Here is a 15,515-nt window from a genome sequence, read left to right on the forward strand (position 1 = left end):
AAAAAAACCAAAACATAAACAAAAAAGAAGCCAAACTGAAAACAAAACACCAAATGAGGTGGAAAGAAGTAATGACCTTCAAGAGTCTGAAACTGCCAGCCTTTAACATGGAATAAACATGGCTTAGAAATCAGACACAAAACAAACAAAAACAAACAAACAAACAAACACGTTTTGGCCGGGCATGGTGGCCAAATCCCACCACTCGGGAGGCAGAGGCAGGCGGATTTCTGAGTTCCAGGCCAGCGTCTACAGAGTGAGTTCCAGGACAGCCAGGACTACACAGAGAAACCCTGTTTTGAAAAAAAAAGAAATTAGACACAAAGCAATTAAATAAATAAATAAATAAATAAATAAATAAATAAATGGTTTCTAAAACATAAAACTGGTGCTCAGCTATAAGGAGAAAACAAAAGAGCTCTTCGAAAGTCATTCTATAGGAACTGAAAAGGAAGTGTAACCATGTGTCATTTGGCAAGTTTTATGCTGATATTCAAGTCCTCCTGGTGATGTCCAATCAAAGCTGGGAATAAAATAGCAAACTAACTGGTTCAATTAAGAGTCCAGAGTGATGCCACCTTCTGGTGTGTCTGAAAATGGTAACAGTATATCCACATACATGAAATAAATAAATAAATCTTGGGGCTGGCGAGATGGCTCAGTGGTTAAGAGCACCGACTGCTCTTCCTAAGGTCCAGAGTTCAAATCCCAGCAACCACATGGTGGCTCACAACCATCTGTAACGAAATCTGATGCCCTCTTCTGGAGTGTCTGAAAGACAGCTACAGTGTACTTACATATAGTAAATAAATAAATCTAAAAAAAAAAAAAAAACAAAAAGAGTCCAGAGTGGAGTGGATTAGTGTAGAAACCGTCCTTGTTCTCTTAGTTGTTCCTCCTCCTCCTCCTCTTGAGACAGTCTTGAAATGTTATCTTAGGCTAGCTTGTTATTTTGTATCTTTTTACAGTGTTGGGATTAAACACATGCAGGACCACATCCGGCTTGAAAGAGAAATCTTGGTGAACATTTTCTCAAGAAAGACATGTTACTTTATACAATAAGATTTTTCTCTCTGGTCATAGTGGCGTAAGACTTTAGTCCAGGTACTCAAGAGACAGAGGCCATAGGATTTCTGTGAGTTTGAGACCAGACTGGTCTACAAAGCCAGTTGCAAGACAGCCATGGCTACACAGAGAAACCCTGTCTGAAAAAACCAAACACACACACACACACACACACACACACACACACACACACACACACACAAATAAGTTTTCCCCTGAAAAATATCTTTTCTGTGCTGTGAGGAAAGCTCAGTTGGTAAAGAGCTTGCTTGGCAATCATGAAGACCTGACTTTGACTCCCAGAATCAGGTGTGTATGTTTTTTTTTTTTTAAGATTTATTTATTATTATATGTAAGTACACTGTAGGTGTCTTCAGACACACCAGAAGAGGGTGTCAGATCTCACTATGGGTGGTTGTGAGCCACCATGAGGTTGTGGGATTTGAACTCAGGACCTTTGGAAGACCAGTCACTGTTCTTAACCACTGAGCCATCTCTCCAACCCCAGTTTTATCAATCTTATAGCTGATTATTACCTCTTTATTCATCCTTTGTGATAGGTATAGATGTATGTGTACATATACATATCCATTAAGCTTTTGATTATTTCTCTCTATTGTCTCTTTCCCCTGCTATAGTTTGGCATGCTCCTGACATTCTCATGCCCAAAGGAAGTAGAAATCTAGGAAAAAGGCTCTGAAAAGGGTACATTTTTTCTTATGAGAGGGAGAGGGAGAGGGAGAGGGAGAGCAAGGGTTCCTCCTTCCCCAGAATCCTTCCAGGAGTTATATCCCAAGATGGTGATTTCACAGGCCATGATGGAACTGGTGGTATGTTCATCTATAGGAAGACATCTGAAGATAAGAACTTTATCCTGAAGCACAAAGGGCCTGTTCTCTTGTCCATAGCTCTTGCGCGCGTCCGACTCGACCAGCAAGAACGATGCTGCAACAGGATCCTTCTGCACACGTTTATTGGGAGAGCTTGATTGTAGAGGCGAATAGACCCCGAGCCCAGAGCTGGTGCTGCTTATATAGGCCTAGGAGAGGCGTGTCTCACACCCGGATTGGTTGTGCTTGGTTGATGCTTACCACCTCATTTGCATGCCTACATCTGATTGGTTAATTTCTCTCTCATCTGATTGGTTAACTTCTCTCTCTTCTGATTGGTTAGCTTTTCTCTCTTTTGATTGGTTAACTTTTCTCTCATCTGATTGGTCAATTTTGGTTAATTCTCAAAACCTCATCTTGGCAAAAAACTTTCCTGCCTATGTATACGTGGTGGCCAGCAGAAGCCTGTGCCACTCTGCAACGGCACATGTGGCTTCCCACACATAGCCAATGATGGGTCAAAGGCTCTCAGTTCTTCATCTGCACGGCTGATACTAAGTGGCTGGAAGACAAGCCTGTGGTCTTTGGGAAGGTGAAAGAAGGCATGAGCATCATGGGAGCAGTGTACTGTTTTGGGTCCAGGAACAACAAGACCAGTAAGAATATCACACTGCTGATAGGAGACAACTCCAGTACCTTTTGTTTGTGTATATCGTAACCACTAGACCATTTCTCTGAAGCTCAGGTGTGTGCCCTTCACTCAACCTACTTGCAATCTCCCACAACCTCAGAGTTCTCACCCCAGCTCTTTGGGCTCCACATCTAATCCATCATGATGGCTACTGATCAGTCCTATAAATAACTCAAATCTATACCTAACTGCAGGAGGTAGATATTTACAGTGGCAGCTAGTAAATATCAGGGATAGAATTTGACCCTTTTTACTTGACCCAGGGACCAACGATTGAAACTATTATATATACTATACTCTCGGGCATAGCACTGACCACATGATGATGTAATTGTCAATTTATCTTAAGGTCTTTCCCACCTACTGTGAATGCCTTGTGAGTATAGGGGTCATTCAACAGTCACTTCTCTATCTCTCTGTCTCTCTCTCTCTCTGTGTGTCTCTCTCAGATCAAACACAAGGCTGTGAGCTATAACCCAACACCACATATAATCTTTCAGGTAACCTCTACAGTGAGTGGAAAGCTGGGGATGCAGCTCACCAAAACAAACAAACAAACAAAAACAAGACAAAGCTTCCTGACATACTGCCACCAATTGAAAACTGTGAGACAAATCATTGTTTTAGGAAAATATCTGATGATGGGCACGGGGCAGGCAATAGATAACAGTAAGGCTTCCTTCAACTCCTCAAGAATACATGAAATAACAAGAAATCTATTATGAAGGAAAACTAGAGAGGGCCACAGTGAGTGTCTGAAAAAAGTTTTACATTTATTTCTGTAAAGATAGTTAATGAGATGTCTGGCATGGTGCACATGCCTTTAATTGTAGCACTCAGGTGGCAGAGACCATTTGATCTCTGAGTTTGAGGCCAGCCTGGTCTACACAGCAATTTCCAAGACTGCCAGGGTTATACAAAGAAACTGTGTCTTGAAAAATAAACACAGCAATGAGACCAACAGAGAAACCAAAATCTGCCCAAAGCTACACTAGCAGCTCGCATCTCTAAGCCCAGTGCTTTGGGAGGTGAAAATTGAAAGATCAGGAGTTCAAGGCCATCCTTGGCTACATAGTTTGAATCCAGACTGATCTACATTAGAGCAGTTCTAAGAGCAGTTCCAGGGGCTCATATGTTCCAACGTGGTCCTCAGTTGGTGGAACTGTTTGGCAATTATTAGGAGGTATGCCCTCTTTAGAGGAGGTATGTAACTGGGAGGCCAGCTTTGAAGTTTTTAAAAACCTCTCGCCATTTCCAGTTAGATCTCTCTGCCTAGTAATTGGCTGTCTCAAGATGTGAGCTCTAAGCGACTGCTCTAACATCAGGCCTGCCTGCCTGCTGCCCTGCTCCCTGCCACCATGTTCCCTGCCAAGACTGCCGTGAACACTCTCTGAAACTAACGCTCCCCTGTAAGCCCCACGTGAACTCTTGTCTAAGTTGCCTTGGTCATGGTGCCATCACAGCCAAGAGAGAAGTAACCAAGACATTTAGGGAAATTATTTATCTCATGTGAAGTTTTTGGTGCTGAGTGAGCTTTGTGATCTGATGAAAAGCCTTGCCACAGGCATTACATTGTAAGGCCTCTCTCCTGTGTGAATCCTCTGGGGATAATCAGGTACAAATGCCACCTGAAGACCTTATTGCAGTCATCACACTGGTACAACTTTTTACAGTGTGCACTTTTTTTATGGTTCAAAAGGGTGGAACTTTCAGAGGTGTCCCCAAATTCATGGCACCCCTGGGCTCTAGTGTGTATTCTCTGGTGTTCAATAAGGTAGGAGCTCCAGCTGAAGGCCTTTCCACACTCATTACACTCATAGGGCTTTACTCTAACATGAATTATCTGGTGTTGGAAAAGGGTTGAGTTTTGACGGAAGGTCTTCCCACACTCGTTACACATACAGGGTCTCTCTCCGGTGTGAGTCCTCTGATGGCTGGTGAGCTGTGTGCTCATGCTGAAGACTTTGCCACACTGGATGCACTTATATGGCTTCTCTCCCTTATGGATCCTCTGGTGGTATATGAGGCTGGAGCTCTGGGTAAAAGCTCTCCCACAGTCATCACACACGTAAGGCTTCTCTCCCGTGTGGATTCGCTGATGCTGAATAAGGTGTGAGCTCTGGACGAAGCACTTCCCACATTCATCACATTTAAATGGCTTTTCTCTGGTGTGAGTTCTGTGGTGGCAAATCAGTCATGAGGTACAGCCAAAGGCTTTTGTGCACTTATTGTGTAAGACCCCCTTTTGGGGACCCCCACTTTAGTCTCGGGAGAGAGTGCACCACGAGAATCCTTCTTGCTGAAAACACACGAGGCAGTTTAATGGTGGAGCTCCGGGTTGTCGGGTTGAAACATATCTCACGCAGGAGACAATGGATTTGACCCCGAGGCTCGAAAGCTAGGGGTTTTTATGGGGTAAAGGGCTTAGGGGTGGGTAATTCAGCATACTGACACACCATTGGCTTATTCAAACATCAGCAAAAGAAAGAATACATGCAGGTCAGGGTGTCAGAGTTCTGTGAGTTGTTGACTCAGTTCAGATAGCCCTGTTATGTCTTCACATTCCTCTTTATCTTTTTGGTCAAGCTGTTCCCAGGAATGTTTTAACAACAGGGCATGCCCGGGTTTGTTTTTCTTTGTTCTCAGCCCCAGGCAGCCTCTAGGCTCACAAACAACCAGCAATTTCTGAGTACTTTATATGACTTACAGGTCTTGAAATTTCATCTTCTTTCAGTTGCACTTATAAGGTTTCTCTCCAGAATGGACCACCTGGTGCTGATTCAGGCGAAAGAGCCACCTGAAAGCTTTGCCACACTGCTCACACGTAAATGGCTTCTCTTCAGTGGTATTTCCCTGGCAGGCAATAAGGCTTGGGTTCTCTGAGGCTCTCGGCATTTGAGATTTCTCCTCTGTATGCATCATCTTCTGATGCTGGGCTAGAGTTGCTCTCTGGCATAAGGCTTTGCCACACTCCTGGCAGGAGTAGGGCCTCTCCAGTGTGCATCCTCTGGTGTCTGCTGAGCTGTGCGTGCTGGCAGAAGGCTTTCCCGCACTCTTGACAAATGAAAGGCCTTTCTCAGGTGTGTATTCTCTGATGATGGACAAGGCTTGAGCTCTGACCCAAGGTTTTCCCACACTCCTCACATCCATACGGCTTCTCTCCAGTATGAGTTCTTTGATGCTGAACCAGTTTTGCGCTCAGGTGGAAACCTTTCCCACACTCAGTACATTTAAATGGCCTCTCTCCGGTGTGGATTCTCTGATGCTGAATGAGTACCGAGGCCAGGGCGAAGCGCTTCCCACATTGGTCACATTTAAACGGCTTTTCTCTGGTGTGAGCTCTCTGATGGCGAATCAGTCGTGAGCTAGAAGCGAAGACTTTTGTACACTTATTGCACTGATAAGATTTCTCTCCAGTGTGGCTCAGTTTGTGCTGATTCAGGCGAGAGCGCCACCTGAAAGCTTTGCCACACTCTTCACATGGGTAACGATTCTCTCCGGTAGGAACGCTTTGACGCTGAATCAGTTTTGAGCTCAGGTGGTCTCTCTGGCCATCAGGTTGATAACCCACATCAGTAGCCTGCAGCTCCTTACGTTCTTGGACAGCATCCTTTGTGGAGTTCTTGGGCATCATGGCCTCACTTTTCAAATGGTACTTCTGGAAAAGTGAGCCACTCACGCTTAGCCCAAGGCTTCTTGGGCAATTCTCTGACTAGACCTTAGAATCCAAATTGTCTTCAAAGCCAGGAATCTGCCTTTGGATGAGGTTTGACTCACAGGTCTGCTTGCAATCAGTTCTAATAGTGGAGTCTGTCTGGCAAATCCTTGGTGCCTCTGTCCCCTCTGCTCCCTGTAGATCAAGGACCCATGGCTCTTGTCTTTGCTCCAGCCGGGAGATCAGTTCCGGCTTAAAGACCAGGAATCCTGCTGCCCGGGTGCGTGGGTGAATCCCAACAAGAGAGCCACCGGAAAGGGCTTTGCAGTTTATCCCACTGTGCCCCACCTGGGCGACTTCCTCTTGCTGGCCAGCCCTCCCCGTTTGTTCTCCAGCTCCGCCCCACCCCCCACCCCAGGTTACGGGGTGGGGGCGGGGCCAGAAGTTCTCCCTCCATGTTCTTATGTCTTAGGAGGAGAGTAGATTCATGTATTAGATATTTTATTGACTATATCTTTAAATAAACCGTAAAAGGGGAAAGAGAGACGCAAATGAACAAAATCTATCTTCAAAGAGCAAAAGTACACCAAACCTGTATTATTAGTTCCAAATAATATAGAATAAAACTTAAAGAGTACTTTCATCTTTTTAAAAAAATATTTATTTATTTATTAGTACACTGTAGCTGTCTTCAGACACTCCAGAAGATGGCATCAGATTTCGTTGCAGATGGTTGTGAGCAACCACGTGGTTGTTGGGATTTGAACTCAGGACCTTTGGAAGAGCCATCGGCGCTCTTAACCGCTGAGCCATCTCACCAGCCCTACTTCCATCTTTTAATCTTCCATATACAGAATCTGTTGGGGTTAGAAGAGAAATTCTGCATTATGACATAACAGTATTCAGAATTCTAGTCTTCCCAGATTTGCACACTGAAGGAGTGAGCTCACATACATCGGGGGAGAGGAGGCCACAGATGTCTCACAAATATGATACTTTCACGACTTGTTGTAGGACCCTAGGAGTGTGGTGGGAAGCCTGCTTTGGAAGTCTTTGAGAAGTGAAGCACTAGAAACTTCATTTAGAGGTACAGTGGGTAGACAGCAGCATTTGAGGTAGAAAACTCATCTCAGTCAGGGCTGATTACTGTGGATGAGAAAATGTGGGTCAGAAGGTCTGAGAAAGGACATTTTTTCACATGGATATTTGTAAAATCCTGAGCTCTCTTGAGTGTCTTTTTGGGGAAAGATAGATTGACATAAAATCTATTTGGGGGATTTTCTGTTTTCCTTAAAAGAGATGAAGGGGAAGGGAAGGAATGAGGTCTGTTCCCCTCCTCCCCGCAATCTGTGAACAGTAATTTTGTGGTGTTTTTGCTTTTGTTTTCTTGGGATGCTCAGAATGGCCTTTCACACCCTGGGCAAGTGCTCTATTACCAAGCCACACCCTGAGATCTCCATCATCCCTTAAAAAAAAAAAAGCAGCTGGATCTTAGATTCAAGGCTTCTTGTGTAACTACTTGAATGTCTGGAAACATACATTCATCTCTCTTCTCCCTCACATTTTATCAATTGTTTGACCTTTAAATGAAAAATATTAGTTGTTACACCAAGGATCCTATTATTCCATACAACTATGTAGCCACGAAGCTCGGATTTTTTTAGTATACTTTCTGGAACTGTTTTCTTGATATGATTTTCTTTAAGCAATAGAATATTCATGTATTAGCAACAAGGTTGCACTTGAGTAATTTCAAACTGCCTGTTTGGGTTGCTGGTTTAAACTTGGGCATGGTCTTTCAAGAGACTTTATATGTAGTGCTTACATGAAAGGATGCTAATAAGATTTTAATGTGAAGTTTTCATTACTTTTATCTGTAGAATCTAATTTTTCTCAGGCTCCATCACCCAGCTTTTATTAAATATCCAAGTGCATTTCAACTGAAACACAAAAGGTTTGCTGACTGTCATAGAATCTTTATTTTGCATTTTGATAAATATTTAAATTACAAACTGAAATGTTCATTATATGTGAGATCTACAATTAATATTCTAGTTTAATAATATACCTTTTAGGTTGAGTGTATACACCTTTAATCCCAATTCTTGGGAGGCAAAGAGGATGGATCTCTGTGACTTCAAGACCAACCTGGTCTGTATAGGATATTCCTGGCCAGTCGAGATTCATAGTGAGACTATCTCATCTATCTCATCAAACAAACAAACAATGTAAGAAACCAAACAAAATAAATTATACCTTTTAATTCTTTTATTTTTCCAAAAATCATAAAACATTGCAGGTAAGAATATAATAGAGCCGGGTGTGGTGGCGCATGCCTTTGATCCCAGCACTTGGGAGGCAGAGGCAGGCGAATTCCTGATTTCTAGGCCAGCCTGGTCTACAGAGTGAGTTCCAGGACAGCCAGGGATATACAGAGAAACCTTGTCTGGAAAAGCCAAAAAAAAAAAAAAAGAAAGAAAATAATAGAGAATATTATTATAAATTCCTACATGCCTACCACTCAGCATTGTTAGATTTTTAAAAATTTTCCATATTTACAGGAGAACTTTTTCAAAAGGAAATCAGACTCTGTAGATAGAATCAGAGCTTCCTGTTCCCATTCATTTCCTCTATTTCCTTTTCTCAGAAGTAGCCACAGTAATGGGTTTGACGCCTTTATTTCCATACATGCTTCATATTTTACCATGTATATATTCAACCATAAATTTTATATGACACTCTTTTAAATAGCTTAACTTTTATATAAATAGTATTTTACAATAAACAATAGAGTGTAAGAATACAAACATTGGAACCAGACCCAGTCAGTAGTATATACTGTATATGTTACTGGCTCTGTAACCTTTTAGAAATTATTTAATCTTTATGTGCCTCATTTTTTCCTAGAAACTGGGAGTTTGTACTAGTACCTGCTTCATAAGGTTGTTTTGAAGACTAAAAAAAAATCATAAATATATATGAATGCCAATAAAAATCAATGCCTTGTGTTAGCCTTTATGTTTATACTTTGCTTTTTAAATATTTTTGAGTGTTATCCATATTGATACTTGTGCCATCAATTTGTGTCTCAATACTTTTGCACTGTATGGATATATTACCGTCTAGTAGTGACTTTTGTGACTAGGTGGTCTCCATTATGAAAGTGCTTCAATGACTATCTTTGCATCTATCTTCATGTATACATGCATATAAGAATCTTTCTAGCCAGGCATGGTGGCACATGCCTTTAATCCCAGCAGTTGGGAGGCAGAGTCAGAGGCAGGTGGATTTCTGAGCTCGAGGCCAGCCTAGTCTACAGAATGAGTTCCAGGACAGCCAGGGCTACACAGAGAAACCCTGTCTCGAAAAAGAAAAAACAAACCAAAAAAGAATCTTTCTACATTGCTGGAAAGACATTGAATTTTTCTTTTTTATAATGTGCAAAGCAACTGTGTCTCATCCTTTATAATCTTTTCAAAATTCGTTGTTTATGAGTTTCTAAGCTTTGCAGCCATCCTCTTGGGCATCAAAATCCTACTCTGATTGAAGTTATGATGTCTTAACAAAGACTGGTCTTATTAATCTTCGATTTCCTTTTGATTTTCATGTACTACTATCTGCAGATTGGAGGATGGAACCTCACCTCCAATCAATCAGCATACTACTTTTATATCATGTGTAAAAATACCGATTGATCATTGTACTTCAAAGGTTTTTGAGCACTGTGTCACAACAGTCATAAAAATGAACGCCTTTCTTCGAAATCTGTTTTGTTGTTTCTTCTTGGGAAATAAGCCTGAGTTTGTCAAGTGGGTGTTTTATTGGTCTGAACTTGCTTTGAATGGTAGGCTATAAACCTTAAGAATGTTTCAGCAACTCATAAAGGAATAAAGACCCCAGTTAAAATGTCTCTGGTGACTGAGACCTTAAATAGACTACTAACTTCATTAAATTTCTTTTGGTAGTTATTTTGAAACCTTGTCATATTTGAATTTTATAGTTTTCCTAAAGATGTTATGAAGGGAATTATTTATTTATTTGCTTGTTAATATTTTGCCACATTGGGGTTCAGTAAGCAGGCATTCCTACTGCTGATCTAAACCTCCAGTCCAAGAAAATATCATTGAAAAGCTTGTATTGAATTTCATTTATTTGGTTGTCTATTTTCTTAGTGTTGTGTGCACATGCATGCACATGCATGTGCCATAGCATGTACTTAAAGGTCAGAGGACAGCTTGCAGAAATCAGTTTCTCCTTCCACCATGTGAGTTTTGGGGATCAAGGTCAGATTGCCAAGGCTTGGCATCAAGTGCCGTTATTGCTGAACTGTCTCTATGGCCCCAAAATATTATTTTTAAACAAGGACAAAACTGGGGCCATATATTAGTGGTAGAGTCCTTGTCTAGAGTGTGGGAGGTCTGGGTTCAGTCCCCAGTACGGAATAAATGGGGGGGGGGACCAATTACTGCTCCTAGCAATCTATATTTATGTCTCTGAGTTTATCTCCTTGTGTTATAGATTCACTTCTCAAAGTATGCTGACTATAGAGTTTCATGTAAGGTGACTTTAGGTTGATTTTTCAAAGTGTTCCAGAACTCTTATTTGAATCTGAAAGCATGCCATCTCAAGAGGGACTCAAGACTGAGCAAAGTTTATAATTTCCACCTAGGCATTTGAGCACCTAGCACCCTCTGTGAAACGAAGCACCTAGTTTCATGGTTGGTAGTCAGCCCTTCACTTACAACTCCAAGAAAATACATGGTAGATTTTATAGCTTGGTAAGTCAAAAAGCATGTTTCAACAAACAGATTCTAAATGACTGGTTATAACAAGTATTTATTGATTAAGGAATTTTATGTTTCTGAATGCTATGTAAGATAGTTGCTCCTATTTATGACTTGAATAAACATACTCAATTTTGCCAGGATGAAGAGGAGGATGTTCATATATCTGAAACTAGTTTGGAAAACGTGTTCTTTTGTTGTTTACTTTTCTTTTCCTTTTTTTTTTTTTCCTGAGACAGGTTCTCACTATGTACCCCCGACTGCCTCAGAGCTCAATATTCAGAACAGTCTCTCTGTCTCCTGGGTGCTGGGATTAAAGGGGTGTGTTCTGGAGGGGCTTAAGGGAAATTAAGGGATAAGAAGGGGATGCTGCTACTAACTCTTATCCAGGACATCATGTTGTGTGTGAGAAGTTCATTTCTTGACTCTTGTATTTCTCCTCTAAAAGTAGGAAGGACAGCTCTAGTTGATCTTTTAGGTATCTTTCCTATAGTTCTAGAAGCTGGCATGAAGGGACAAGAGACAGAATATATTCGACAGAGGCTTTCTCAAAATCCTGTGAAGCAATGGAGGCTTGGAGGGAAAGAAGTATGCTTGGACAAAGCCTTTATATAATAAATTACTACAAAGTTACGATAATACTTTACTTATCTTCTTCTGGGGAAGACACATTTGAAAGAGAATTCCAGATGATCAGTGGATAACATATTACTATTATCCTTGTGTATTTAGCAGCACTGGTGGGTTCTCTTGTTTTGAATTTGAAACAGGGTCTCTAGAGCTCTGGCTAGCCTTGAACTCCATATTCACTCTATCAGCTTTCTGAGTGCTGAGACTATCATCAGTATGTGCCACCAATCAGAACCCAGATGGATATGTTTATTAATATTTTAATAACCTACCATGCATAGTATTGGTAGCATTGATCCACTGTGCTTGCTGACTTCCATGGCAATATCAATGAGAGATCGTGGGACCACAGTTAGGAAGACAAGTGTACAATCACCTTTTGTGACCTGCTATTAGGCAGCTCTTGCACACCAGTGCACTAATGTAAAGTATACAAAAGGATTATGTTCATGCTAACTTTCATTTGCACTTAAGTTAAAGAAATAATACATCCTTTAACCTTAAATACTCTGGGATACGTATCCTTTTCTTATTTTGTTCTGAAATGGGCGCTTGCTGTCCTACCTCATGCTCTAAAGTGTGGGGAACATAGACTTGTGTGGTCACACCTGACTTCCTTCCTTTCTTGCAACAAGGTTGTGTATGTTGCCCAGGGTGGTCTATTGAGCTCAATGATCCTGCCTCAACCTCTTGAGTAGTTGAGACTACAAATGTATATAGTATCTTGCCCAATTGAGTTCATATTTCCAAAGAATAAAGATACCATTTGGCATAGCCACGAGACAATAATCAACAGGAATTCAATAGACTAGAACTCACTCAAGCTTTGTCTATTGTCCTAAGAATGTCCTGTGTTGTAAAAATATTTCATCTCGATCCAGGATTTCTATCCTGCCTTTGACCATTTACTTTCTGGATAAAAGACACACACCACCCTTATATTTATAATAAGCCTTAATGAGCACAAGAGCTGGTTATATCTATCCTCTATGCTATTATGTCTATTCCCAGCCATGATTCAATGATATAGTTTGCTGTTTTGTCTGGGCTGCTGTTAACTCCAATTAGCCAACCCACATGGCCATTATTTTAAGATTCTTACTCTGTGGCAACTTCTCCTCTGTCCCCTTCTTCTCTCTCCACCTCATGGTTCTCCTCCAACCCCAATCCTGGGAGCCCTAAATCCCTGTCTGCATCTTTCTGCCCAGCTATTGACTGTCAGCCTCTTTATTCACCAATCAAGGATAACTTGGGGGACAAGGTCACATAGCATCACCTGGGGTTAAGTGCTGTTTTGGGAGCAGCCAGTATGTAGCATAGTAAAAGACCAAACTGCAACAGTCCTGAATGGCTGTTTACAAGAATAAAAATTGAGTATTATCTGGATTTGGGAATATATTATTTTCTCAGAAGTTTCTATCTCTAGCCCTCTTGTACTTGGCAAATACCCACTCATCCTCTCTTCACACCTCTTAATCTTTCCACCACATTAATTTCTAGTGTCTAACATTAGAGGTGTTATCATCAAACAGCAAACATGCTGACAGTGCTTCTGGTGTTTGAACATTTTAGTTAATGTTGGTAGTTAACGTGGAACAAACACTGCACTTAAATTCAAGTAGTCTTTGTTGCTATTTGTGTCTCTTAGTTATTACTATGACCTTTGATTTAAAAGCTTGTCTGTATGTCAATAAAAGAGTCTTTCTGGTGCTTCATGGGACATGCTCATTTTAAGCACATTCCTTTTAGTATTGTAGGGAAATAAGCAAAATATGCTTGGTTTGGGGTTGGGGGTGACAAGGGCCTGTGCTGGCTAAGAATCACCTATGATTTTGCTTCCAAAATGATACGTTTTGTACAATATTGTATATTGAGCACATTTCCCCATACCAGACTCTCTTCCCTTTCTCACCTTCCCCTTAGTCCTCCGTCACCCTAGTTAGTTTTATCTCTACTTCCATATATACATGTTATTTTGTGTATTGCTATAAAATCTAGGAACTACAAATGAGAGAAATGATACCTTTCTAAGACTGGCTTTATTTAATGTGATTATCTCTAGTTGACCCTATTTTCCTGAAAACTACACAGCATCATTTTTTCTTATGGCTGAAAAAATTCACACACACACATATACGTACGTACGTACGTACATACATACATACATATATATGCATGTATACATATAGATTGTGTATTTATATGTATGTGCACATATCTAGTTTTAAATAATCAAGATTCTTTTCAGGTTCAGTAGAGAGATGTGCTGAGATGGGTTTCAGTTGATCAGATCTGTTACCACTGGCCATTCACATAGGAGGAATAAAGTATCCAGTGGCAGCTCTCAGAGCAGGGGAATTCTTTACATTGATAGACTTTAGAAGGTAGACGTCTCTGAGTTTAGAAGCTAGGAGTCTCTAAATTTAGCAGATTAGGGAACGCACTAGATAAAGTACAATGCAATCTGTTAGGAAGTTAATCCTTTTTTGTTGTTTTGTTTTTTGAGACAGGGTTTCTCTGTGTAGCCCTGTCTGTCCTGGAACTCACTCTATAGACTAGGCTGGCCTTGAACTCAGAAATCCGCCTTCCTCTGCCTCCTGAGTGCTGGGATTAAAGGAGTGCGCCACCACTGCCTGGCCTAGGAAATTAATCCTATTGGCTCACCCTACCTTGGAGGCTGTTACAAACTAGTTTACCAGTTTAAAGAATGTCCAAAATTACGATATATGAGGTGTGCCTCATCCCCTTTATAGAGGAAGCTTTGCTCTAACAAATACTACATTTTCCATATATATCCTCTTTTATTGCATACCTAGTTCGGTTTGATAACATAGCTATTATGTATAGAGTTGCAATAGACATTGATGTGCAAGAATCTCTGTGACATGTGGGTTTGGGTCCTTTGAGTAATAATCCACAAGTGGACCACGTGGTAGATCTATTTTTAGTTGTTTCAAGAACATCCATATGGACTTCCAGAGTGGCTGGACTGGTTTATATTTCCCTCCCACAGTATGTAAGAGTTCCCCCTTTGTCCACAAACCCACTAGCATGTGTTGTTTTCTTAACAACTGCCATTCTTATTGGGGTGAGATGGAATCTCAATGCAATTTTTGATGTGCAATTTCTCTGACAGCTAGTAAAGTTGAATATTTTTTTCATTTGTTTGTTGTGATTGTCATTTCTTTAAGAACAAAAGCATAGTGAATTCGAGGCCAGCCTGGGCTGTACTAGACCCTATTAAAAAAAAAAAAAGTCCCGGGCCAAAATAGTACCTGTAAAATAATTAGTCTTCCCTTGGTAACTGTTTATTGTAAACTGACACTAAAAATAACACACATGTCATTTTTCTATGTAAGTGAACTCCAAGTTGTGTTTAACTAAATACTCGTAAGTAGGACCACTGCCAGCATTGAGTGATTAGAGAATTAGGTGGGAATTGTAGTCAATTATTTTGAGAAGTATTTCTCAAATAATTTAATCAGAAGATGTTGTTGTTCGAGACAGGGTTTCTCTGTATAGCCCTGGCTGTCCTGGAACTCACTTTGTAGACCAGGCTGGCCTCGAACTCAGAAATCTTCCTGCTTCTGCCTCCCGAGTGCTGGGATTAAAGGCGTGCGCCACCACGCCCAGCTCAGATTTTTTTAAAATGTGCAGACCTGAAGCAGTGTAGGATGTGCTTCTTACAGACACGTTTAGTTGTTAAAAACCTCACTTCCTCTGTGTAGAGGAAACAAAGATTTGGTTTATTATTATTATTTGAGTGTGTGTGTGTGCTTCAACTGCATGTATGTATGTGGACCTCATTTGTGCCTTGTGCCCCTGAAGTAAGAAGAGAGTGTCAGATCCTGTGGAACTAA

General features: G+C 41.0%; 1 pseudogene; it reads right to left on the reverse strand.

The window, feature by feature from the left end:
* Window positions 1-4,086: 4,086 nt before the first annotated feature.
* Window positions 4,087-6,217, reverse strand: LOC110287126 (uncharacterized; annotated as a pseudogene).
* Window positions 6,218-15,515: the final 9,298 nt, after the last annotated feature.

Source organism: Mus caroli, unplaced genomic scaffold (assembly GCF_978045245.1).
Source record: "Mus caroli unplaced genomic scaffold, Mus_caroli_1 scaffold_5, whole genome shotgun sequence".
In the NCBI taxonomy this organism is placed as follows: domain Eukaryota; kingdom Metazoa; phylum Chordata; class Mammalia; order Rodentia; family Muridae; genus Mus; species Mus caroli.